Below are 26511 nucleotides of genomic sequence, written 5' to 3' on the forward strand. Positions count from 1 at the left end.
TGTTGGGTGGCAATTCCACAGCAAACCCCATTGCATGCCCCGTCCACACTACGGGGCATATTTACTAGAAAGTAGCGCATCTGTCCCAATGTCCCACTTCTTTTACATGCCCCTGCCCCCACATGACTCAACGGTTGCACCTTAGTTACAATATGGCTCACCGTGGCAGTCGTTACCACAACCGCATCAAATTTTGTGATGCTGGTATGGCTCTTTGCTGTAGTAGCATCAAAAATGTTGCCGCTAGTGCAGCAAAGGTCAGGGAGGCCCATAGGGTATAAATGCAGCATCACTTTAACACCTGCCCTTAGCAGACATTAAAAATGCCGGGATAAATGGTGCAGTGAAGTCTTGTAAAATTCACTATGCCATTTTTCGGGCCTCCCTGTGTGGGAACGTCCCCACTGCATACATTATGCCTAAAGCAGGTGTAATGTGGCGCAAGGGGTTGCAAAGTGGCATTATGCATGCATTGCACCACTTTGTAAAATGGTAGGGGGGAATGGCCTCCTTATCTCTGACTTAACACCATAAAAATGATGCTAAGGGGGTGCTTAGGAGGTGCAAGGGGCATGTAATTATGCCCCTAAGTGATGTGTGTGCGGGGGCCGCATTTACAAGACAGCGTTAAGACACAAAAAGTGGCTTGAAACCACCTTGTAAATGCAGAGCGAGCATTGCTCATTCGTAGTATCAGTAAAAGTGACACTCCAGTGGTGCTAGGGTCTTGTACATAGGGGCCCTATGCAAGAGTGATGTGCATTGGATGTGTGGAGGGATTCATGAGGCATATGTGTTGATCAGCAGTCATCCATGAACCACTATAAATGTGTGCAGAGTGTGGCATGTGTATTGTTTGCCCCATATGTCTTGCTAGCACATTGTTAACGAGCCACTGATAGGCCACTGTGGCCTGAACGTTGATGGAGTGTGTGTGCTTCCTGTTGCGATAAAGATGTTCTGTTGCAGCCGGAGGTACGAGTTGATCATACATGTAATCAATGGTACACAGCACATGTGGAATCCCAGCAATTGGATAAAATCCTTCCTTTGTCTCTTGCTGCATTTGCTGGGTGTTGGGGAAGACGATATAGCGGGGAGTGAGATGGGTCATGGTGTCAAGTATAGTTGGCAGGAAGGAAGAGAAGGATGGGTGAGATATTCCACCGACTTGTGCTGCAGTCGTGAGCTAGAGGCCAGCATGTGCAGCATGACCAGGAGCTTTGTCAGGGGTGGTACATTTCCTTGCCTGTCAGATCATGCTGTGATTGTGGGTGCAATATTTTGGAGCAGCTGGACAGTGGACTCCAGCTTCAAACTGTAATATTTGATGATGTCTTCTTCTCTGTGGCCAAAGATGGTCATCTGTTGGCGATATATGCGCTCTCTTCTCCTGCGCTGTCTTTGTGGTTGCTGTTTTGGAGATGGTGGGTGATGCGGTGGTGCTTGGCATCATTGTTGTTGCAGTCTCTGTGTGCCTAGCTAAAAAGAAAAGATAGCAGGGCACACAAATTGTTCTTAGTATGAAAATATTAAGGGCCAATTATGGCTTGAGAAGAATAATATGAGAAAAATGATATTTTTACATTAACAGCAGTGGTGTAGGTTCTCTTATTAACATATACATAACAATTCCTTTATACATATAAAATGTTATTAAAGGCAACATGTATAATAAAAAACAAATCATAGCACAAAAACGAATACAAGAAAGATGCACTGAATTGCAACTGTCACAGAAAACGTTGTGTATTCTTATTGAGATAATCATATTCTGAAGTGTGTGGGCCCAGAGGTTGTGAGTTGAGCCAACATGTAGCATCAGCCGACACGTGTTTCGTCCAAAACTGGACTTCTTCAAGGCTGATAAGTTATAATACACAAACATTGTATTACTGAGTAAAAATATTTAATATAAAAATTACAATGATAACTACACACTGTGGATAGATTAAAAAACACACCAATTCTCCAGAGGTGTATAGTAATAATAAAGATTGTAAAAAAAGAGAACCAACACCAGATGTTGAATATCCTAGTTATTGTGAAGATGGTTAATGGCTATTTATTAGCCATAGGTATGGCCAAGTGCTCAGGGAATAGAAGTGCGAGTGTTTTTTTGATAAAACAACCATGCAACGACTATGGATTTAAAAGAGTCCCAATAGTTCCTAAAGTAAAACAAGCCCTGTGTGTCAGGTCATCACCAAAGTGATCATAATCACTGTTCCCAAAGGTAAGTACCTTAATCGTCCATATGTTCATAAGTCCCAAATTGATGTCTAAGACAGAAATAGGGGCTTAAACTTAAGCTCAAAACTATATAGATGTATTAATTCTGAAAATGTTTAAGTCTCGTACTAACCTTGATAAAAGTAGCATACATGCCAATTTATCATAATGGGTCCAAAAAGATTTCCTTATTGAAAAATTCTACTTTCATTCTCAGGTCTCAGCTAGAAGGAGATAGTGTTCATATATACCTCATATATAGAGGAGAAAGTACCGAATGAATATTCTTCTACCTACAAGCATAAAAATAAATTGGCGTAATATTGGAAAAAAACGTTTTCCGGTTATGAAGACTTTGTAGTGAAACTTGTTATAATTGTAACTCTATATTACCAATAGATCAACAGCATGTAACTTGCATGTTTATTTCGAAATAATCTAAAAAATGCCTATTTGAAAAGGAAACCACAAACAGTATAATCGTGTGTCGGTTATAAATTGAATGTTTACTAAAACACAGTGGGAACTGTTTAAACAGCAAAGATAAGAATAACTCTGTTACGTTTGAGATTATCTATACAGTCGGAGAAATGTTGAGATCTAGTCACATGCCATGTCTGACTAAAACTGAAACTCAGTACCATAGCACAAATAAATTCAAAAATTGACATTAGTCCTTCAAGACCAAAGTAAACATGGAAAACAAAAGATCATATAAAATAACATGATAATAAACACTGAAGTGGGCTCACTCATACTTAGGTATTGGTAAATACCTGTGGTAGGAAGTTGGCTCTATATATGCTATTTCAAAGTAAGAAATAGTGTGCACAAAGTCCAAGGGTTCCCCTTAGAGGTAAGATAGTGACAAAAAGAGATAATTCTAATGCTCTACTTTGTGGTAGTGTGGTCGAGCAGTAGGCTTATCAGAGGATAGTGTTAAGCATTTGTTGTACACACACAGGCAATAAATGAGGAACACACACTCAAATCTTAGTGTATTTTAAGAACAACAGGTTCAAGATTTACAAGTAATACTTTAAATGTAAGGTACTTCACTTAGATACTTTCGGAACTTTGAATAAAACCAATATCGCATACAGTCTTTGTAAAAATGGCAATAAGCTATTTTTAAAGTGGACACAGTGCAAAAATCAACAGTTCCTGTGGGAGGTAAGTAAAGGTTAGGTTTGCAGGAAAGTGAAACACTTCCAAGTCTTAAAGTTGGGGCCAAGGTAGCCCACTGTTGGGGGTTCAAGGTAACCCCAAAGTTACCACACCAGCAGCTCAGGGCCGGTCAGGTGCAGAGGTCAAAGAGGTGCCCAAAACACATAGGCTTCAATGGAGAACAGGGGTGCCCCAGTTCCAGTCTGCTAGCAGGTAAGTACCCGCGTCCTCGGGGGCAGACCAGGGGGGTTTTGTAGGGCACCGGGGGAGATACAAGAAGGCACAGAAAGTACACCCTCAGCTGCACTGGGGCGGCTGGGTGCAGTGTGCAAACAGGCGTCAGGTTTTAGATAGGAAGTAATGGAGAGACCCAGGGGGTCACTTCAACGATGCAGGCAGGCACAAGGGGGGGGCTCTTTGGGGCAGCCACCACCTGGGCTAGGCAGAGGGTCACCTGGGGGTCGCTCCTGCACTGGAGTTCGGTTCCTTCAGGTCCTGGGGGCTGCGGGTGCAGTGTTGGTTCCAGGCATTGGGTCCCTTGTTACAGGCAGTTGCAGTCAGGGGGAGCCTCTGGATTCTCTATGCAGGCGTCACTGTGGGGGCACAGGGGAGTCGTCTTTGGTTACTCACAGGCTCACAGTCGCCGGGGAGTCCTCCCTGAGATGTTGTTTTTCTGCAGGTCGAGCCGGGGCGTCGGGTGCAGAGTGGAAAGTCTCACGCTTCCGGCGGGAAACGTGAAGTCTTTAAAGTTGCTTCTTTGTTGCAAAGTTGCAGGATTTTGAACAGAGCCACTGTTCACGGGAGTTTCTTGGTCCTTGGGTGCAGGGCAGTCCTCTGAGGCTTCAGAGGTCACTGGTCCCTGTTGGATGCATCGCTGTTGCAGTTTTCTTCGAAGTTGGGAGACAGACCGGTAGGGATGGGGCCAAAGCAGTTGTCATCTCCGTCTTCACTGCAGGGCTTCAGGTCAGCAGTCCTTCTTCTTGCTAAGGTTGCAGGAATCTTATTTCCTGGGAACTGGGGTGCCCCTAAATACAGAATTTAGGGGTGTGTTTAGGCCTGGGAGGGCAGTAGCCAATGGCTACTGTCCTAGAGGGTAGCTATACCCTCTTTGTGCCTCCTCCCTGAGGGGAGGGGGGCACATCCCTATTCCTATTGGGGGAATCCTCCAAAATCAAGATGGAGGATTTCTAAATTCAGAGGTCACCTCAGCTCAGGACACCTTAGGGGCTGTCCTGACTGGTGGGTGACTCCTCCTTGTTTTTCTCATTATCTCCCCTGGACATGCCGCCAAAAGTGGGGGGGGCGGGCATCTCCACCAGCTGGAGTGCCCTGGGGCATTGTAACACAAAGCCTGAGCCTTTGAGGCTCACTTCTAGGTGTTACAATTCCTGCAGGGGGGAGGTGTGAAGCACCTCCACCCAGAGCAGGCTTTTGTTTCTGGCCTCAGAGGGCACAAAGGACCTCACCACATGGGGTCAGAAACTCGTCTCTCAGAAGCAGGCTGGCACAGACCAGTCAGTCCTGCACTGAACAATTGGGTAAAATACAGGGGGCATCTCTAAGATGCCCACTGTGTGCATTTTTTAATAAATCCAACACTGGCATCAGTGTGGGTTTGTTATTCTGAGAAGTTTGATACCAAATTATTACCATTATGGAGCTGTGGAGTTCATTTTTGAAAAACTCCCAGACCACAATCTTAACATGGCCACACTGTACATACAGGCCCATATTTATACTTTTTGACGCAAAACTGCGCTAACGCAGTTTTGCGTCAAAAAAATTAGCGCCGGCTAACGCCATTCTGAAGCGCCATGCGGGCGCAGTATTTATTGAATGACGTTAGCCGGAGTTAGCCGCCGGCGCCGTCTGGTGTGCGTTAAAAAAAACGACGTACACCAGGCAGCGCCGGCGTAGGGGGATATGGGGCTTGGGCGTCAAGAAATGGGGCAAGTCAGGTTGAGGCAATTTTTTCGCCTCAACCCGATTTGCGCCATTTTTTTTCACTCCCAACCCCCATAGAAATGACTCCTGTCTTTGTCTATGCCCCCTTGCCCAATGGTCATTGGGCATAGTTGCATGTAGGGGGGCACAAATCAGGCCCCCCTATGCCACAAAAAAAAATTAAAAAAATACTTACCTGAACTTACCTTAATGTCCTTGGGATGGGTCCCTCCAGCCTTGGGTGTCCTCCTGGGGTGGGCAAGGGTGACAGGGGGTGTCCCTGGGGGCATGGGAGGGCACCTCTGGGCTCCTTCAGAGCCCACAGGTCCCTTAACGCCTGTCTTTTGCAGGCACTAAAAAACGGCGCAAAAGCGGCCGTACATCATTTTTTTTGACCCGCCCACTCCCGGGCGTGAATTTTGCCCGGGAGTATAAATCCGACGCACATGCCTCGGAGTCGATTTTTTAGAAGGGAACGCCTACCTTACATATAATTAACGCAAAGTAGGTGTCCACGCAAAAAAATGACGCTAACTCCATGGACTTTGGCGCTAGACGCGTCTAACGCCAAAGTATAAATATGGAGTTAGTTTTGCGTCGGAATTGCGTCAAAAAAAACGGCGCAATTCCGGCGCAAACGGAGTATAAATATGCCCCACAATGTCTAAGAATAGACTTAGACACTGCATGGGCATTTGCTCAAGCAGATATGCCCTCACCTGTGGTATAGTGCACCCTGCCTTAGGGCTGTAAGGCTTGCTAGAGGGGTGACTTACCTATGCCACAGGCAGCATTTTGTGTGCATGGCATCCTGAGGGGGATGCCATGTCGACTTTGCCCTTTTCTCCCCTTCAACACACACAATCTGCAATGGCAATGTGCATGTGTTAGGTGAGGGGTCCCCTAGGGTGGCACAACATGTGCTGCAGCCCTTAGGGACCTTCCCTGGTCACAGGGCCTTTGGTACCCTGTGTGCCAGGTATCTGCCAATTTTGGAAACAATGGTACATTTTTGGTGAAAGAACACTGCTGCTGGGGCGTGGTTAGCAGGGTCCCAGCACACTTCTCAGTCCAGTCAGCATCAGTATCAGGCAAAAAGTGGGGGGTAACTGCAACAGGGAGCCATTTCCTTTCACCTGTACATAAATGTATATGTAAAGATATACTATAAAGCCAGTGGCTAGATGAGACATGTACATGTACAACGTAATTAACATAGTATATGTAGAGTTCTTGTATGTCAAATATTCATTTGGAAAAAGAGCATTTAAAAAGGGCACCAAAATTATTATAGAACTAGTATGAACGGGCGAAAACAACATGATGCAAGTCGGTATCAGAGGGTGCCTGTATATTGACACATCAAGCATCGTGAATCCGCATCTCACTTAACTCCATCCAAACAACATCTAACCCACAAAGTAGAGTAGCCGCCTCATATAATCATTAAAAGGGCCGGCATGTGTCCAATACCGACGTAGAATGTTAAACCGTCCGAGAAGGGACGGAATTGGACTGCTGTAGAGAGCGAAAGAGTCCTTAAAGAGTAAGGAGATTCATGGTGGCCATCTTGGAGAGTAGTCCGTATGGCTCATAGTGTCGCGCCGCGTGGTGCGGCGCGAGCGGAGCATTCGGCTCGCGCCGCGCAGCGCGTTCTCAAGACGCAGCGCGCCCCGAGACTTCATTGTACAGCGCAAGGCCCCAGATCTTACTTTGGGTCTCGCTCTGCCTTCTGTTGTGTCCCTGTTCTCCCCTGACCCCTCCTTACCTGTTTCTTTTTCTTTCTCCTTCTTCTTTTTCTTCTTTACTTTTTCGAGGCATTTTTCTGTCCTTTCTTTATGTCTTTCCCCCTTCCCATGTTACCTTTTTCTTCCCAGCATTCCTTGGTCCCTATTTTCTATGGTTCCTGTTCTATTCTATCCTATGTACTTTTTCCCTATCTAAGATGGTGTCTTTTTACTTCCTGTTGGTCTCTTCCTGTTTCCTGGTATATAAGGGCTCTGTTTTCTCCCTTTCCTTGCGCTGCATCACTTTCTGCTCAGATTGTGTCTTCGCTCCTGATTCTTAGCCTTCGGTTCTGAATCTTTTCAATTTTGCATTTACCTGCATTTTGTTCCTTTTTGATTCCTGGTTTTGTTTTTGTTTCAGGAATCTACTTTTTGGAGGTTTTTTCCCCTTTTTTGGTTTTTTTTCCCTCTGGCACTAATTCTAAAGGGCACGGTCTGTTCTTGGCGTTTCCACTGCCTGCAGCACCGTGGCTACTACAAAGAGTCGCCCTTTTCTGGGCCAAAGCCGAACCTTCAAGACCCACGCCACTAGATCTGCGGTTTCCAGGCGCCAGCAGCAGGTGAGTCGTGACACATAGATGTAACATTGCATCGGTTACATGGAACTGTAATACGGAGGGCTTGCATATATGGAAAAAACAGCCATCATGGGCTTTCAAAATGTAATTGCCCTATGAATGTATGTGGAAATCTTGATTCCAAGACGTCCTATAACAAATAGATGAAAATAATGGCAAAGATAGAGTTGTAATATTTACTAAGGTGCTTGTGCCGATATAATGGCAAATCGGTCACAAGCTAAACATCAGATTAAATTAATGTAAACATGAAGAATATATTTTGACCTGCATGACTGATGGATCGGTCTAATAGATAAATATAATGCATGCCTAATGGCCCATGTAAACTCAAAAATAGTCTGTTTCTAATGTAATTGTGCCAGTGTGGTGATAGGCCATCCATAAATAAATCATAATGGTTACAATAGAAACTGACTAAGCTATCCAAAGTCCCAAAGATATCCATATATGAGGAATAGGTCTGAAGTGAGTGAGGGGGCAGAGTAAAAGGGTGTTAAAAGTGTCCTGAAGAGACAGTCCCCATAGTAAAAAGCTATATCCCATGTGAGCATTGAATCACAACATCACTACACATGAATCAAAAAAAAAATTCATGCAAATTGCTGTTCTGGCCATAAACAAGCAGAATTTATAACATTGATAGGTGACCTTCTTTTGAATGCACATCTATTCATACATAGTTATAGGAAGTGATACAATTTGTCATCCAGATTTGTCCCCAGTTCTATAGTTCTTAACTTGATAATCCATTTTGCTTCATTCCTTCTTAAATCCAAAGTCCTATTTCCACCCCTAGGATTCACTGGAGTATGGCTAATGCCCATATACTTTATTACTGGGACTTCTGTGCCTGGATGTCTTTTGCTCATATGTCGTATCACTGGTGATGTCATATCATTGTTTCTAAGTGCACAAACATGCTCCTGAATATGTTCCTTTAGGGGCCTGATGGTACTGCCCACATATATTTGGCCACATTCACACTCCAAAATGTATACAGTAAATTTAGTATTACAATCAATGAAAGTTATAATTTTATATGTGTCACTTCCGTTAAAACTGAAGTCTAAAGTCCTATGCAGCACCAGATTGCACACATTGCAGTGACCACACCTGTAAAAGCCATTCATTTTTTCGGGGAGCCATGTAGGTTTATTTTCCTAGGAGGCAAAAAGCTTTTACATACATGATTTTTAATGGTTTTTCCCCTTTTATGAATCATTTTTGGCCTTTTGGGTAGTATCTTTGCAAGTGTGCAATCAGTCTGTCATATGTTCCAGTGTTTACATAAGATGCAATATATGTTTTGAGTATTTTGGCTGTAAGCCTTATAGAAGTTAACAGTTGTACGTAATGAACTGTCTCGGGATTTGATATGTCTATTCAATAGGGTGGTTCTACATGTTCGATTGATCTTGTTTCTTGCTGCCCCTATAATGCGTTTGGAGAACCCTCTTTGCAGGAATCTTTTTTCCAAAATGTCTAGTTCGATATCATATGTGTTTGGTTCACTGCAATTCCTTTTAAGTCTAGTCATTTTTTCCAAAGGGAATAGCTGAAATCAGATATTTAGGATGGGCACTTTCGGCGTGTAATATTGCATTGCATGCTGTCGGTTTACGATAAATATTGGTGTGGACCCTATTATCTTTGATGACTATATTTAGATCAAGAAAGCAAATACTGTTTTGACTATATTCATAGGTCATTTGTATGTTATACGTGTTTATAATGATGTACTTATAGAAGTCCACCAATAGTTGTTCAGATCCTGTCCAAATCATAATCACATCATCAATATATCTCCCCCAAAAGAAGATTTTTTCAGTCATATGGGGGGACCTTCTTTCCAAATATGCATTGCCTCAAACAGACCCACATATAGGTTCGCATAAGATGGTGAGAATCGTGAGCCCATGGCTACTCCTTGTGCTTGTTTGAACCACTGGCCCTCGTGTATAAAAACATTATTCTCAAATGTAAATTATATCATGTATAGTAGCATTTCCGTATGTTCATAATGTGAGGCTGATCTCCCAGATAGGAAATGCCGCACCGCTTGTAAGCTCTTATCTTTAGGTATACAAGTGTATAAAGAGGATACATCTAACGTAACTCAGATCATTTCTGGTGTCCATGTTATGCCTAGCTGAAGCAGTGGCAGGTCCATGATGTCCTATGGGTTGCCGGAGTGTTTTGTGTGTGTTTGCCTTATATACCTGTGCATCATTTTAACGGCTGGTCTAACCAGGCATGAAAATAAGGGTGCTAGTGAGAGCTAGTGTCATTTGTCCTTAGTACGTCTTTTTTCGTGAGGCTTGTAAATATGACGCTGGTGGGCTAGCATCATATTTTAGGAGGGAACACCTACCCTGCATATCATTGTCAGTAAACAGCGCAGGGTGAGGCGGCACGCCTAAAAAATGACACATGCTAGAAAACGTGGCACTAGACAAGTCTAGCGCCACTTTGTAAATTTGCCACTGAGTTAGCGCCACTGTTGTGGCAAAAAAAATTGTGCAACAGCAGCACAGACTCCTTGTTAATATGCTCCTTTTTTGGCTATGGTGCAAGGGTGCCTGTGTTGGCGCTAGGCAGCAAATTTTTGCGCCAGTGATAGGAACATCACAGGGGTGCGCCGTGTTTTAGTACATATGGTGCATCCCTGCTTTCCTGAAATGATGCAGCGCTTCAAGACTTTCTGCATCACGCGGTGCACCGCTTCTTTGTAAATGAGGCCCTAGCCTAAGTGCCTCATTTATGAGGCCCAAGTGGCACACTGCACCACCACAGCATAATTGTTTTGACGCTCCAGTGGTGCAGTGTGCAAGCCCATATTTACAATGCCATGCAAAGTCATCTTGCATGGGTTTTAATTGCCTTGTGAACATGGACCCCTTTCACGCATGACACTGTGTGTAACAGCCATTCCATTGGAGTTGCTTGGGGTGTTCCCATGCAACACCCATGGAACCTAAAGGAATCTGAGGCATTTACAAGTCTGAAAATGTGTCAGATTCCTATGCAACCTCAGGGGTTCCTTAAGAATGATGCAACAGGGAGAAGTATCATTATTTCTCCCTGCTTTTTACTCTTTCTAAGTATGCTGAATTTGTGTGCTGACTTTGTTTGCAGCAATTTGTGCACCAACGCAAGGGGAGAGGACAGAAATATGCTGTACTTTGTGGATAGGGCGCATTTCTGCCCCTTCCCGGTGGTGCAGGGTGGTGCAGTACAGCACTTGCTGCACCGCCCTGCGCCAAGAGCCTCATAAATTAGGTCCTAAGTAGGTTGAAAAAACATTCAGGGGCATATTTCTCATTGTGTTGCTTTGCCCTTGCGCCATGCAAAAGGGTGTAAGGGCAACACAAAAATAAAGTCAGATTTATCAAGCCACGCAAGGCCACCTTGAGTGGCTCTGCACGGACTGACAAAACTAGGGTGACACAAAGCAGCATCAATTGGAATCATTGCATTTATTTATTGTGTGGTTAATTATAAACCATTACAATTTTAACAAAGACACAGACAAGTTAAAAACAGCAAGACCAATAAAAGTGCAGGTATTCAACTACATACCAATTAGACCAATGCACCAAAGGATTATTGCACATACCTAAAAACAGAGGGGGCATATTTGAAAGGATTTGGCATAGGGCAGCACCTCAAGTCTTTCTGCTGCACTACCCAGTACAAATACGAAAGGGCAGACATGCACCATATTTAAAAGATATGGGGCCTGATTACAACTTTGGAGGAGGTGTTAATCCATCCCAAAAGTGACGGTAAAGTGACGGATATACCACTAGCCGTATTACGAGTCCATTATATCCTATGGAACTCGTAATACGGCTGGTGGTATATCCGTCACATTTGGGATGTATTAACACCTCCTCCAAAGTTGTAATCAGGCCCATGGTGTATTTCTGTCCTTTCCCCGTGCTGATGCACAAATTGCTGCCTGGCGCCAACACAATCACCTTTGCACCACGGCACAAGGGTGTCTACATTGTTGGCTGGCTTGTTTTTTTGTGCAGGAAGGGGCACAAAAACAACCAAGAGAGGCCCTTTCCTCTTTCTATGTGTGCTGCAGAATGCAGCACACAGAGGGCCTCATTTACATGCCATTTGTGCTACCGTCATTTTTTCTAATGCAGCGGTAGCGCTAGCAGTGCACTGCACTGTTCCATATTTACAAAGTGAAGCATTGGGCCAAATGCTTTAGTTTGTAAAGCCCTGTTTCACATTTTACCTGCACAAGGTATAATGTATGCAGGGTAAGCGTTCCCTCAGAAAAAGCCACGTAAAACTGACGCAGTGAAATTTACAATTTTTCACTGCATCATTCTGCGACTTCACTGAGTCAACATTTTACTGCCTCCTCAGAGCAGGTGTAACATTGATGCAGGGCTTTTTCTTATGGGACTCTCCTCGCATTGCTGGAGATGCATCAGTTTAACAATGCCACTCCAGCAATGAGTCAGTTTAGCGGCAACAGATGCATGTGAAATTCTGACGCATTAGTGAAAATGTGCTCCATCGAGCCCTGTATTGTAAATACAGTGCATCCATGGTGTTGTTAGGGGATGTGCAGCAGGTGCAAGAAATCTGACGTATCAATAATGATGCGTCAGATTTTTGTAAATGTGGCCCAGAGAAGGAGGAAACAATGAGGAGAAATAAAGATATTTCTCCTTGTTGCGCCCCTCCCTGGGGGGGTGTACAGCTATGACAAATTCCCAGGTTTACAGATTCTTGTACATCTGTGAATGTCTCAAAACCCATGAGTGTTGCATGCGGATCACCCGCCGCAATGCCCATGGTATATCTCCCGGATGCAGTGTAAGGCAACGCAGCGGCTTATACATGGCCATGAGAAGCCACACAAAGTGGGTCAGCAGTGTGTGCTGGAGGTGTGTCCCAAAAAAGGATGCACCAGTGGCACACGGGGCTTGTAAATATGCCCCAGGAGCATTAAAATAAATTTACAATCATATGATGACAAACATTAAGGTAACAAACAGCCGGATCAGGTTAAAAAGACAGATAAAGAAGAGAGTGTTAGTTCAAGACAAAGTGCAAATGTGGAGACAAAGGGCCTCATTCTGACCCTGGCGGTCCTAAACCGCCAGAGCCGCGGGCAACGGAAGCACCGCCAACAGGCTGGCGGTGCTTCAGTGCCCATTCTGACCGCGGTGGGAAAGCCGCGGTCAGAAAAGGGGATCCAGCGGTTTCCCGCCGGAATACCCCTGGCAGGGCTGAACCTCCATGGCGGGGGATTCCGACCCCCTTCCCGCCAGCCTGTTTCTGGCGTTTTTGACCGCCAGGAACAGGATGGCGGGAACGGGTGTCGTGGGGCCCCTGCACTGCCCATGCCACTGGCATGGGCAGTGCAGGGGCCCCCTAACAGGGCCCCAGCATGATTTTCACTGTCTGCATAGCAGACAGTGAAAATCGCGACGGGTGCAACTGCACCCGTCGCACCCCTGCAACACCGCCGGCTCCATTCGGAGCCGGCCTCTGTGTTGCAGGGCCTTTCCCGCTGGGCCGGCGGACGCTCCTTTGGCGGGCGCCCGCCGGCCCAGCGGGAAAGCCAGAATGGCCTCCGCGGTCTTTTGACCGCGGAGCGGCCAAAGTGATAGAAGCATGATCACTAATTTGCAAGCAATTTAGAGCAGGCATCTTGTTAAAAAGATGTGAGAAAGTAGCCTCTTTCTAGTATGGTTACCCCCATGTATGGCCTGTTTGTCAGTCTGTTTTTACTGTGTCCCTGGGATCCTACTAATCAGGACACTAGTGCTCATAGGTTGTGGCCTACTTGTCAGTCTGTTTCACTGTTTTTGTCAGTATGCTTAACTGTGTCACTGGAGTCCTGCTAACCAGAACTCCTGTGCTTACACTCTCTCTGATTCCAAATTTGTACTTACATACTGGTAGCCCAGTACTTTCAGCTTCAAATTGGTATACTGGACCCCCTTGAAGTTCCCTGGTGTATGGTACCTAGGAACCCAGGGCATTGGGGCTTCAAGAGATCCTTATGGGCTGCAGCATTTCTTTTGCCACCCATAAGGAGCTTATACACAGCCATTTTCACTGCACCTGGTCACTTATAAGTCACTTATATGTCTAACCTTCAGACCCTGAAGGCTAGGTGCATAGTATATGTGTGTGAGGGCACCCCTTCACTAGCTGAGGTGCCCCCATGTCCTCTAGGGCCCATTTTCCCAGACTTCATGAGTTCGTGGGTGCCATTATAAGTGTGCACTACACATAGGGCTGTACATATATGTAGCTTCACAATGGTAACTCTGAATATGGCCATGAAAGGTGTCTAACAACTGGGAATTGTACCCCAATACTGATTCCAGTATTGGTTGCACAATCCCATGCACTCTGGGGGCTCCACCATGGCCCCCCAGTACTGCCACACCACCATTCTGAGGTTTCTGGCTGCAGCCCCAGCTGCTGCCACCTCACAGACAGGCTTCTTCCCTCCTGGGGCTTAAGCAGCTCAATCCCAGGAAATAGAACAATGCATTTCCTTTAGGAGAGGGGTGGTACACCTTATCCCTTTGGAAATAGGTGTTACAGGCATGGGAGGGGTATCATCCCACAGCCTCTGGAAATTCTTTGAAGGGCACAGATGGTGCCCTCCTTGCATAATCCAGTCTACACTGGTTCAGGGACCCTAGGTCCCTGCTTTGGTGCGAAACTGGACAAAGGAAAGGGGAGTGACCACTCCCCTGTCCATCACCACCCCAAGGGTGGTGCCCAGAGCTCCTCCAGAGTGTCCCTGGGTTCTGCCATCTTGTTTTCAGGAAGGTCAGGGAACTCAGAGAGCATCTGAGTGGCCAGTGCCAGCAGGTGATGTCAGAGACCCCTCCTGATAGGTGCTTACGTGGTTAGGTGACCAATCCCACTCTCAGAGCTATTTAGGGTCTCTCCTCTGGGTGTTTCCTCCGATTCGGATTGCAAGTCTCCAGCGGGACTCCTACACATCTTGTGCTTCACCTTCTACCATCAGATCAACCGCAGAACTGCTCCAAGAACTCTACAACTTGCAATAAATTATCCAAGACGGCGACTGCAACTCTGTAACTCCAGCTCCTGCCAGCAACTGCCACAGTATCCAGATCGTGCATGCTCCGAGGACTGCCTGTCTTCAACCTGCACCAGAAGGACCGGAGGAATCTCCTGTTGAGTGACAGAGTCACTTCCCTGCTTCAGCAGGCATCTTCCTGCAGTGATGACCAGTACTCTGGATCCCCTCTCCTGATGACGAGTGTGAATCCTGGAAAACAGGTGGTGGACTAAAGTGATCCTGACTGTCCAAAGGTCCAACATTCCAAATTTGGTGAAGGTAAAAGCTTGCCCCCCATGCCAGGCAGTACCCCTGTGCACCACAGGATTTGTAGCTCCTAGGGCTTCTGTGCGGTCCTTCAAGGAATCCCTCATGCACAGCCTAGCCAGGTCCCCAGCACTCTATCCTGTGATGCTCAGCTCCCTGAGTTGTTCTCTGGCAACATGGGATCCCCGTGTGTCATGCTGCAATAACCACTATTTGCAACTCCTTTGTCTCCATGTTCTGGGATTCCTGTGGGTGCTGCCTGGTCTTCTGAGGTCTCTCTGATGTGCTGAGAGCCCCCTCTGTCTCCTGAGTCTGAGTTGAGACCCCCAGGTCCCTCCTAGGCCCGGACAGCGCCGTTTCCTGCCAAATGCATCTCTTGTGTGAGCCAAGGTTTGTTGGTGGAATCTAACGAAAAAAAACAGCCTGCTTTCATCTACTCAACGTGGGGAATCTCTTGCACCAAGCAGGAGACTGCAGCTGTCTTCTTTGGTGTATCTCTGACTTTTTCTTCCAACCGGAGGTATCACTTTTGCACCTTCATCTGGGTTAGCAGGGGCTCCTGTTCTCCCTGGACTCTTCAGCAGCTCTTGGACTTGGTCTCCTCTCTCTGCAAGTCTTCAGGTCCAGGAATCCATTGCTGGTTTCTTTCAGTCTTGCTTGTTTTTTGCATTATTCTCTATCACAACTTTTAGTGTGTTCTGAGGAAACTTGCTGTACTTTACTCCTGCTTTCCTGTACTCTGGGGTGGGGTACTTTACTTACCTTTGGTGTTTTCTTACACTCCCAGCGCCCCTCTACACCTTACTCTTGCCTAGGTGGGAAACTGACATTCGCATTCCACCATTTTAGTATACGGTTTGTGTTCCACCTAGGCCCATTGTGACATATGAGCCCTCATTATGACCCTGGCAGTCGGTGGAAAAGTGGCGGTATTACCGCCAACAGGCTGGTAAAAATAAAAAATGGAATTATGACCATGGCGGTTACCGCCATGGTCATCTGCCACTTCTCCATTCGGACCGAGAGGGCGGAGACGACCGCTGGGCTGGAGACTTGGGTCTCCAGCTCGGTGGCCGTCACAAGACCGCCGGCGGTATCACGATCCTGCTGACCACCATGGATTTCAGGTGGTTTGGAACCGTCATGAAATCCATGGCAGTAGGCACTATCAGTGCCAGGGAATCCCTTCCCTGGCACTGATAGGGGTCTCCCTCACCCCCACCGCCGAGTCCTCCCTCCACCCCCCACCCCTCTGGCACCCCCCCCAAAGGTGGCAGGACCCCCATCCCCACCCCTATCCCGAACATTGCAACACACCCCCACCCTGCACACATACAGACACCACCAATACACATACCCGCACGCATACCAACATACAGACCAACATACACACACACAGTCATACACGCACACGTACATACAGACATGCACGCACACATACTGGCAGACATACAAACAGACAGACACGCGCACATTTTCAACCACACAGCACCCCCCGCATGCATACACGCACTCACACACCCCCTCTACATACTCACACACACACCCCGATGCACGCACACAACACACAACACCCCTCCTCCTTCCTCCCCTAACGGACAATCAACTTACCTTGTCTGTTGATCTTCTGGGAGGGGACGGGATCCATGGGGGCTGCTCCACCGCCAGCACCCCGTCACCAGAACACCGCCACACCGAATCACGGATTCAGTGGGCGGTGTTCTGATGATTGGGCGGTGGAGGTGTAGCAACCTCCACTTCCCCGCTGACCGCCAGTATGGCTGCTGGCGGCTCTCCATCTAAAAAAGGACAGAGGGCTGCCAGCAGTCATAATTCGCCGAGCCGAAAACCACCTGCACTGGCGGTCTTCAGCACGGCGGTTCCTCTGCGGTCTGTCAAAAAGACTGCCGAGGTTGTAATGACCACCCATGGTGTTTTGCACTATTTGTACTGTTTTATGACTATTTACTTACCTGATTTTGGTTACCAGTGTATAATTTATGTACTCCTAAGGGAGTATAGCTTCTAATATATATTTGGCTTTGTGTCACTACAATAAAGTACCTTTATTTTTGGTAACACTGAGTATTGTCTTTTATGTGTGTAAGCACTGTGTGACTACAGTGGTATTGCAAGAGCTTTGCATGTCTCCTAGTTCAGCCTTGGCTGCTCTGCCTACAGCTACCGCCAGATAGCCTGGCGTCTAGACACTGACTACATTTCACTAATAAGGGATGACTGGATCTGGTAAATGTGTAAGTACCTTAGGTACTCGCTACAAACCAGGCTAGCCTCCTACAAAAGAGAAATAAAGAAGTTAGTGTTAGGTCAAGGCAGAGTGCAAGTGTGAAGGCAAAGTGATAGCAGCAGACAACACTAGTAGTAAAGTTTTGTCCAGGGGCATTTAACACACAGCACAAGTGGGGCATTATAATAACAAAAACTGTGTACAAAGAACTAGAATGATGCAATACAATAAGATTCCTTTGGTAGACACAAAAGTAATCGAATGAGAGGCAAAGTCTTGCAGCATCCAATGTCTAAGATTTCATAAATACATACATTGATAATAAACAATGCTCTGCTCAAAGGCGCTGACTTTAAAAATCCAATAGTTCAGAATGTGCTTTTATGATCAGGGTTACAGCAAGGCTTCCACTGGAATGGAAGAACTGCAGTCACTCAGCAGTACCCTCAAACGGCAGAGTTTCTTAGCAGCTAATGCTACAAACTTTGCCAACAGGATATTTAGGGAAGTAATATCATAATTAAGAGAGGCAATAATGGCCCACTGGCATGAGTGAATACCCAGTTTATTCCATCACGGCTTCAGGTGAGATATACGTTACTCAAGGAAAACTGGGCAGGGGCAGCCAATATGTTCAAAGGATTCCACATACAGGGGGTGATTATGACCGCGGCAGACGGCGGTCGCCGCCCGCCAAGCTGTTCCCGCCGAAAGACCGCGGCGGTCATTCTGGCTTTCCCACTGGGCTGGCGGGCGACCGCCGAAAGTCCGCCCGCCAGCCCAGCAGGAAACACCCTTCCCACGAGGAAGCCGGCTCAGAATGGAGCCGGCGGAGTGGGAAGGTGCGACGGGTGCAGTTGCACCCGTCGCGAATTTCAGTGTCTGCAAAGCAGACACTGAAATTCTTTGTGGGGCCCTCTTACGGGGGCCCCTGCAGTGCCCATGCCATTGGCATGGGCACTGCAGGGGCCCCCAGGGGCCCCACTACACCCCATACCGCCATCCTGTTCCTGGCGGGTGAACCGCCAGGAACAGGATGGCGGTATGGGCTGTCAGAATCCCCATGGCGGATTCCCATGGGCAGCGGAAAGTCAGCGGTACACCGCCGGCTTTCCGCTTCTGGCCGCGGCTGTACCGCCGCGGTCAGAATGCCCGGCGGAGCACCGCCAGCCTGTTGGCGGTGCTACCGCCAACCTCCGCCATGGCGGTAATTACCGCCAGGGTCAGAATGACCCTCACAGTCTGCAACCTCTCCATGTTATCACTGTAAGCGTCTGCGTCATCTGGTAAGATGTTTTAGGAAGGGCCATTTACCAAGCGTGAAGGCCATACATTTTGACTTCTGGTGTTTTAAATAAGTGCAGGACAGATAAGATGAAGGGGAGGCTGATTGATAAGAATTAATAACATCCCATGCATGCTAACGTTTATCTATAACGTCTATATCAGACTGATGTGAAGAAAGGCGCACAAACGTTTTGATACATTGCTTGAAGGCTGATTGACTCATGTTACGAGCCCAGAGCTCTCTCATGTTCAAGGAGCTCAGACAGTCATCAAGATGCAAATAGTGAGGTAGCCTAGGGTCGTCAATTTGAATCTCATTCCACAATAGCTCCTCTACACAACCTCTCCTGGTAATCTTAGGCCCATATTTATGATAAATGACACACAACTGTGCATGCGCAGTTATGCGTGATTTCTTTTAACACGGGCTAGCATCGTTCCTCAGTGCCACCTGTGCGCCATATTTAAGAAATGGCGTACAATGGCATTAAGGAATAGTTAGAGACCAAAAAAAATAATGTTAACCATTGCTACATGCCATAAGGAAAAATTACGCTAATGCTGCAATAGTGGTGCTAGACGGTTTTGTGGCATGTAAATATGTTGCAAAAGGGTTAGCGCCATTTTTTACCACATTAGCGTCAAAATAAAATGCACAAGCAGAAAAAAAGTGCAATTTCAAGAGAAGATGGATTTTTCAGGCCAGGAGACACCCCAGGGAGACCTGAATCTCCCAAGTACCATCCAGGAGGGTCCAGAAAAGTCTCAGGAGAAGGCAAAGAGAAAGTGCAAGTGTCGCTTTAGTGAGGAGGAGCATGACATCATGGTTAAAGAGGCGATGAAGCTCCAACACCAACTCTTCATCCCTTCCAAATTGCCAAACGGTAGGAGAGACGCAATATGGCAGCAAATAGTAGACAAAGTCAACAGCGTAGCAGAGGTGAAGAGGACTGTCACTGAGTACAAGAAGCGCTGGCAGGATTGGAAGTGCCGGACCGAGGAGAAACTCACCAGGAACTGAAAGGTATCACTTTTGACTAGAGGGGGAAGTCCCGCACCACAGAAGGACCTAGAGGAAATGGTTGCAGCAGTCATTCCGGAGGAGCTGTTCACTGGATTTGCAGGACAGCACAGACTACCAACAACCACGCAAATGCAGGGTACGTTGCAAGGGGTGATATCTAGAATTCCACAAATGACTGAAGGGGGAGGCACATAGCACACACTTAATGCATGCAAAAGGGTTCATCGGGACACATAGGCCCTGAATCAAGACATCCCATCCCCACCTAAGCCACACATGTACTGACGTTTTGTTTGTGCTATGCATCCCAAAATATACACAACGTCAACATAGGCAACTCACTATGGCTATACTCCACCATGTAAATATCCTGCAAATTGTCTGGATGGCACGTGCAAATAGTGTGGCTGTGGCTGTGCCATTCCAACACCCATTGCATATTGTCAAAGCCTCAACACAACGTAGACATCAGAGACTAGGATGAAAGTCAATACAACCCCAGGGGTGGTTTCAGGGTGGCGTCTCTGGACAAAATGCTTCCCTTCCTTCTTGTCACATTGCCTCCCTGTACACGAACTCAAAATACACACATCTCTAAAACACCGCCACATTGGACAATTCCAAATATACACACCTGATACACATACAAACACCACTCCCACACACTCCCACACACCCAATACAATATAAAACACACACCCACATCACCCACAAACCCCTACGACCAAAAAATCACGAACGAAGGCCAGAGAGAGAACACAGAATAGACAACCTCATCACGCAGAGGCACACAACACCATCACCCACACAACATCCACGCACAAAACACCACACACCACTACACTCACCACACTCATCACCACATACACCACCCCACACATCACCCACACCACCCCATGTCACGCCAAAAGCACCCCCGCTTCTCCGAGGAGGAGCTCAGGGTCATGGTGGAGGAAATCGTCCGGGTAGAGCCACAGCTATTTGGCTCACAGGTACAGCACACATCAATAGCCAGGAAGATGGAGTTATGGCGCAGAATAGTGGACAGGGTGAACGCCGTGGGACAGCACCCAAGAAATAGGGAGGACATCAGGAAGAGGTGGAACGACCTACGGGTAAAGGTGCGTTCAACGGTCTCCAGGCACAACATCGCGGTACAGCGGACTGGTGGCGGACCCCCACCTGCTCCCCCACAACTAACAACATGGGAGGAGCAAGTCTTGACCATCTTGCATCCTGAGGGCCTCGGAGGAGTCGGTGGAGGATGGGACACTGGTAAGTCAAATCTTAACTACCATATCCCCCACCCTACCTGCATGCTATCACACACCCCCACCCTCACACCCTCCCCTATCACTCCAAATCCTCACTTATCTACCCATAACACAAACCACCCATCCCAACACCAAGCCCTGCATGACACAACAAAGCATGGACACCCATCACTAAAGCATACCCACGGCACATACCCAGAACACCCCCCCAACCATCATCACACAAACCCACACACAGGAATGCTTGCACTGGGGTACACAAACACCCACCCATTGCACACCATTACACACACACATGCAATAATCATGCTCTTATGCCCCTGCAGGAACACGAAGGACCGTCACCACACCAGAGGGTCCAGACAACACTACTCCACCCCCAGAAGAGGGCCACAGTGACGAGAGCAGCTCTGCCCTACTGGATCCTGATGACCAGCCCGGACCATCGTGGGCCTCGGGACAGTCGGTTCCCCTTGCACAAGCACAGCCCAACACCGACCTTCCACCCTCTGGTAACACCAACACAGCACCCACCCAGCGGGCCCATTCCTCCCTACCCAGGACAGGTCAATCAGTGGAGTGTCCACCACTAAAGGGAACCCAGGATAACCCGCCACCCCAACAACAACAGGGACCTGGGGGCAGTGGTAGTGGGCACATGGTCCAGGGGACGGAGGCACAGGAACACAGGGGAACTGGGAGGGCTGCTGTGCGACAGGGGGCGAACAGGCCAAGGGAACCCACTCTCCACGAGGCCCTATCCTCCATCATGGGAGCATACCACCACTCCCAGGAGTCGATGGCGACGGTCCTGGACAAGTTGCAGGAGACCCTGCGCCTGCAGGACGAACTGTATTCGGGGTTCAGGGAGGAGCTCAGGACCATCAGCACCGCCCTGGGCACCATCGTAGGGGTGCTGAAGGACATACAGCAGACCTTGAGGGACACCATGGAACTCCAAGGGGCCCCTGACACTAGCCAGGACGATGAACTGCCCACCACCTCCGCCGGCGCTAGTGGACAGGACGCCCCGCCACAGGACCACCACACCAGCACCCCACCCCCTGCAGACGGACAACCACCACACAAGCGGTCCCTGAGATCCCGGAACAGGACAGAGCAAGATGGCAAGACCCCCGCCAGGAAATGAGACCACCCTGATTGTCCTCCCACTGTCCCACTTTGTTACCCTGTCCATACTTAAACTACACCAGCTCCACTTCCTATGCCCAGATGGGCAGTGCACCTGTGAGACTAATAGACTGGACTCTGCCATGGACATTCCTCCGCCATCACCCATCCTCATTTTACAAACCCCTCACATTTCAGAGCACTTCAATAAACACCCTTGAAACACAAAACAATCTGGAGTCAGTCTGTGATTTAGTAAATATGTATTATCAATGACAGTGTCATAATGGGTTTACCATTGTAAGGCTAACATACCTATGTCACACATCACAAGCCCTTAAAGGATGCAAGCAGTTGACACGTAGGTAACCACACCTGTGAAACCGTAATGGAAGGGTACAACTCAGTTACCAAATAGTGATTTAATTAGAGAAACAGGATAGAGGTAGACGTGTGAAAGTTAATGTAATGCTAAAAATGAAAATTTTCTCACCTGTGTCTCACTGGAAATATTGCTGTATGACTGACTCCCTGTTGTCGTTGTCTTCTTCCTCAGCTTCATCCTCATCACTGTCCACAGGCTCCACAGACTCCACAACTGCTACAACACCGTCATCTAGATCATCCTCCTGCAGAAAAGGCACCTGGCGTCGCAAAGCCAAATTATGGAGCATGGAGCAGGCGATGATGATGTCGCACACCTTTTTTTCGGTGAGTAGAATAGGGATCCACCTCTCATATGGAGGCACCTGAACCTGGCCTTCAGGAGGCCGAAGGTGCGTTCGATCACCCTCCTAGTCCGCCCATGGGCCTCATTGTACCGTTCCTCTGCCCTGGTCCTGGGATTCCTCACTGGGGTCAATAGCCAGGAAAGGTTGGGGTAACCAGAGTCCCCCAATAGCCATACACGGTGCCTGTGGAGTTGAGCCATCATATCAGGGATGCTGCTATTCCGCAGGATGTAGGTGTCATGCACTGAGCCAGGGAACATAGCATTTACCTGCAAGATGTACTGGTCTGCCAAACAGACCATCTGGACATTCATTGAATGATAACTCTTCCTGTTCCTGTACACCTGTTCCCTCCTGTGGGGGGGGACCAGAGCTATATGGGTCCCATCAATGGCACCTATGACGTTGGGGATATGTCCAAGGGCATAGAAGTCACCTTTCACTGTAGGCAAATCCTCCACCTGAGGGAAAATGATGTATCTCATTACGTGTTTCAGCAGGGCAAACAACACTCTGGACAACACGTTGGAAAACATAGGCTGGGACATCCCTGATGACATGGCCACAGTTGTCTGAAAAGACCCACTTGCAAGGAAATGGAGCACTGACAGCACCTGCACATCAGGGGGGATTCCAGTCGGATGGCGGATTGGTGACATCAGGTCTGGCTCCAACTGGGTACATAGTTCCTGGATTGTGGCACGGTCAAACCGGTAGATGACGATGACATGTCTCTCTTCCATTGTCAACAGGTCCACCAGCGGTCGGTACACCGGAGGATTCCGCCATCTTCTCATATGTCCCAGCTGACGGTGCCTACGAAGGATAACAGCGAAGAACCAGTAATTATTCCTCCAGGTATGTACCCACAGTTACACAGAAGACTACACCACTCACAAAACCCTTCCTGTATGTGTGTTGGGTGTAGGCCTAGCTATGTGTGACGCAGAAGTAAATGAAGCCATGTGGGCCCCTGAAATGGCGGCTGCCTGACCTCTAAACTGGGACAATGGGATTGTGGGGTAACTGCGCTGGCGTTGCACACCGTCGCGGTAGGCGGTCGTAGACCGCGGCGCAATGCTGCATTGGTTAACATTGGACCCTATGGGTCCCAGGAGCCAATGAACAGGTGCGCCGGCGGTGATGATGCGCACCGCCGCGGACGTCACCGCCATTTTCTATCTGTTCAATCACTAGATACCTGACCTTCAACAGGAGAGGACCTACTCTGCAAGTGCTGCTGTGACCTCGGTCTGGAAGCAACGATGGCTGCTGCGTCTGGGGATAGGGCCCCTGCCTTCACTGCACAGGAGTTGGAGAAACTGGTAGACGGGATCCTCCCCAGTACACGCTACTCTACGGTCCTCCAGACCAACAGGTTAGTACACAGGGAGCACGTTGTATGGGCTAGGCCTGGGTGGAGAGGGCTGGTTGGAAGAGGGAAGGGGGCAGAGTTCATAGCACAACAATGCATGGGAATGAATGTGCCACATGGCCAGAGTAGGGAGGGGGCCACTCACAACGACGGTGCAGTTGGTAATGACTGTTCCTCTTCCCTTGTGCATGTCATGTAGGTCAGCGCCCACCAGAAGAGGGACATTTGGCGTGCCATCGCCAAGGAGGTCCGGACCCTGGGGGTCCACCAGAGACGGGGCACCCACTGCCGTAAGAGATGGGAGGACATTCGCTGCTACAGCAAGAAGACGGCGGAGGCTCAGCTGGGGATGGCCTCCCAACGTGGGAGGGGTGCCCATCGCACCATGACCCCCCTGATGTTCCGGATCCTGGCGGTGGCCTACCCGGCGCTTGAGGGCATCACAGCAGACACAAGGGGGTGTGCAGTGGAGGTGTCTGGGTGGGGGAGGTGGTCTGTGGGTGTACCAAGGCCAGGGCAAGTTAGGTAGGCAAGGCCCCTCCGTAATGTAGGCCATGTGGCACTCTACCCCACCTCAGCAGAGTGCCAAGTCGAGGTACAGTTGTCCCTGTGGCATACATGTGCGCAGATGTCCACCATTGCCATATAGGCCATAACCCAGAAATTGCGTGTGCAGAGGGCAGGAGCACGGCGTAATGCAGGTGGCTGCTGCGTCTGTCTTGTCCGCCAACAGTAGCGGTAATCCATGCACTAAAACTCTCTTTCTTCTGTCTCCCCCCCTTTTTCTCTTCTCCCTGTCCTTTTGTACATCAGCATCAACAGGCAGAGGTACAGTGCCACCAGAGCACGAGGGAGCTGCATCCCACATGGCCATGGAGGGCCACAGCACGGACTCTGAATGCACCAGTGGGACGGAGGGCGAGGGGAGCTTCACGTCGGCCACCGGATCACCAACCAGCGACACAGACTCGTCTGCCGATGGGAGCTCCCCTGTGGTGGCGGCACCATCTGTGCGCACCACTTCTACAGGTACAGCCGCCACCTCCCCTACCAGCAGCGCCCTCCCAGCAGCCCCTCAGCGTTCGCCCCGTGCCCGCTCACCCAGGAGGGTGGGCATCACCTTCGCCCCAGGCACCTCAGGCCCTGCCCCAGTCACCCCTGCTGCCCTCAGTGAGGAGGCCATTGACCTCCTCAGGTCACTCACTGTTGGGCAGTCTACCATTGTGAATGCCATCCAGGGTGTAGAACGAGAGTTACAACACGGTAATGCATTCCTGGAGGGCATTCAATCTGGTCAGGCTGTCCTTCAGCGAAACCTGCAATCTCTGGCCTCAGCACTGATGGCAGCCATTGTCCCTGTGTCGAGCCTCCCCCCTCCAACTTCCTCCACCCAGACCCAATCCCCTGTACCCCAGCCCATCCCAAGCACACCTACAGACCAGCATGCACACAAGTCAACACCCAAAAGTAGCTCAAGCAAACATAGGCACCACACATTCCACAGGCACTCACACAAGCATCACACCCATACAGACACAGCAACATCCACTGTCTCCACTGTGTCCCCCTCCTCCTCTTCTCCCTCCTCCCCCCCAGTGTCGTATACACACACACCTGCATGCACCACATCTACAGGCACCAGGAATCGCACCAGGACACCCAGCACCACAAGCCACTCACCTGCACTCACCACCTCCACTGCCATTTACACGTCCCCTGTGTCCTCTCCCAGTGTGTCTGTGACACCCCCTCCCAAAGTACTCAAACGCCGGCAATCACTCACCCAACATCCATCCACCTCACGACAGCCTCCTGTACCTGCACCCAAAACAGCTAAAGAAACACCTCCTACAACCATCTCCTCTTCCTCCACTCCCAGACCCCCTCCAGCTACCCATCCCAGTGTTTATCAGAAACTATCCCTGGGTAAAATTGACCTTTTTGCCCTCACCCCCCCTCCAATTCATCAGTCCCGTCGTAGCGCCGCAGCCAAAAAGCCTCCAATACCAGTAGTGCGTGTTCAAGGATTGTGGAGTGCACCGGCCACTAGGGCAGGCAGTCGGACCCGGAGCCAAGGCACTGGCAGCCCACCCCCTGTAAAGGCTCTAAAATTGGAGAGTGGACGACGGGACTGTGTTAAGACTCCTGGTGGGACAACAACTGACCTGGGTTCGAAGGGGATTGGAGAGTCAGCTGTGACTCCACCAAAGGTGGGGAAGGTCCAGAGGAAGTCTTGCCAGCCTGTTGTGAGTGTCACGGCGGAGAAGTGCACCATCATTTCCGGCGGTCCAGACACAACCGCCAGCACCGTCGTCACTGGTCCAGAGACCACCGCCAGAGTCACAGCCCAGGAGGGCCCAAGTATCGTCACTGGTCCAGAGA

This window comes from Pleurodeles waltl, chromosome 5 (assembly GCF_031143425.1).
Source record: "Pleurodeles waltl isolate 20211129_DDA chromosome 5, aPleWal1.hap1.20221129, whole genome shotgun sequence".
Classification (NCBI taxonomy): domain Eukaryota; kingdom Metazoa; phylum Chordata; class Amphibia; order Caudata; family Salamandridae; genus Pleurodeles; species Pleurodeles waltl.